The sequence below is a fragment of the Nanorana parkeri genome, unplaced genomic scaffold (assembly GCF_000935625.1).
Source record: "Nanorana parkeri isolate BGI_ZX_2015 unplaced genomic scaffold, ASM93562v1 scaffold780, whole genome shotgun sequence".
Classification (NCBI taxonomy): Eukaryota; Metazoa; Chordata; class Amphibia; order Anura; family Dicroglossidae; genus Nanorana; species Nanorana parkeri.
In genome coordinates this window covers 549,104-550,966 of record NW_017307048.1, presented here as the reverse complement: position 1 = coordinate 550,966, position 1,863 = coordinate 549,104, and the positions used below count along the sequence as shown (strand labels likewise).

At 50.5% G+C, this 1,863-nt stretch overlaps 1 pseudogene; it reads right to left on the bottom strand.

Annotated features, from left to right (window-relative positions):
- Positions 1-152: 152 nt before the first annotated feature.
- The window catches only part of LOC108793755, a 10,126-nt pseudogene continuing 8,415 nt past the window's right edge, over positions 153-1,863 (bottom strand).

Below are 1,863 nucleotides of genomic sequence, written 5' to 3'. Positions count from 1 at the left end.
TTCCAGTAGGTCATTCATAACCCTCTGGAATGTGGCTGGGGTGTTCTTCATCCCAAACGGCATTACAGTAAACTCAAAAAATCCGGATGGGGTGATGAAAGCTGATTTTTCACGAGCCTCAGGTGCGAGAGGAATTTGCCAGTACCCCCGGCTCAGGTCCATGATTGTGAGATAGCGGGCAGCTGTGCCTTAAGCATATTCACATGAACGGCCTTTTGCCGCCTACTGGCTGCTCCCAGACTGACCAGGTAGGTGACATCATTCAGACGTTTGGTGATCTGGTACGGCCCCTCCCAGGCAGCTTGTAATTTGTTCTGCCGCATAGGAAGAAGAACATACACTTTCTGCCCCACGGTGTACGTCCGCTCCCTAGCGTTGCGGTCATACCAATGCTTTTGTCTAGCTTGGGCCTGTGTCATGTTCTCTCGTACCAGTCCCACCAAGGTCTCCATTTTGTCTCGGAACCTTAGGACGTAATCCACCACTGAGGTCTCAGGATCAGCAATTTTGCCCTCCCAGGCCTCACGGATTAGGTCTAAGGGTCCTCTCACCCACACAACAGTTCAAATGGCGAAAAGCCTGTAGACTCCTGAGGCACCTCTCTGTAGGCAAACAACAAATGAGGCAAATACCGTTCCCAGTCCTTTCCCTGCGATTCCACAACCGTGCGCAGCATCTGTTTCAGGGTACCGTTAAAACGCTCGCAAAGACCATTGGTTTGTGGATGATAAGGACTGGCCATGATATGCGTCATTTGCACTTTCTGACAGAGAGCCTGCATCAGTTCGGACACAAACTGCCCTCCACAATCGCTAATCAGCTCAGCAGGGAACCCCACGCGGGTGAAGATCCCCAGCAAAGCATCAGCCACTTTGTCCGCACGGACGGAAGAGAGAGCCACAGCTTCTGGGTACCGGGTGGCATATTCCACTACTGTCAGGATATAACGTTTGCCTGAACTGCTAGGAATAGCTAGGGGCCCAATAAGATCCTCTGCTACCCTCTTAAAAGGTTCATCAATTACAGGCAAAGGTTGTAGTGGGGCCTTGTGCACATCTCCTGCCTTGCCAACCCGCTGGCAGGTAGCACAGGACCGACAGTAGTCAGCTATGTCCATGTACATGGTAGGCCAGAAAAAATTATGTTTCATTCGTGCCTTGGTCTTAGTGACCCCTAAGTGCCCGGCTAGGGGAACTTCATGAGCCACTTTCAATAAGTGTCCCCTAAACTGTTTAGGCACAATGAGCTGCCGCCTGCTCAGGGCTGACTCATCTCCTTCTGTGGGTATGGGCTGCCGGTAAAGCTTCCCATTGTCCCGAGAAATATGATACTGGTCTCCCTCAGTGGGGGGTTGTGCAGCCAGACTTCTGAGCTGTTCCAGTGTGGTGTCAGTCTGCAGAGCTGTCTCAAAGGCGGCACTGCAAGTCCCAGCCAGCTGTCCTGTGGCAAACAGAGACAATGATTGGGGATCGCAGGAGGCTGAACTAGGGTTGCCACCTTTTCTTCAGGCCAAACCCGAACACTATAGCGCTTTGCGGCAATTTGTTTGTAAAGTATACACTATGCATGTATTTTGTAAATAAACGACATTTGAGTTAATCATAACTTACCAGTATGCCACAGGTCCCCAGATGTGCATTCTGTAGATAAGTGTACAAAGCAGTACCCATATATCTTGCCACAGTTCTTACCAGATATACCAAAAGTAACGGGTGCTGGTAATGACTGCGGATGGCACTGCTCACAACAGAACAACAATACACATGTCTCCAGCACACCAGCACCAAGATCCCATGTTACTGCAAAATCCATTTTATTGGTGGTTGTCATTCCTAAGACAAGCGCTTTCTGGGCCGCGCCGGG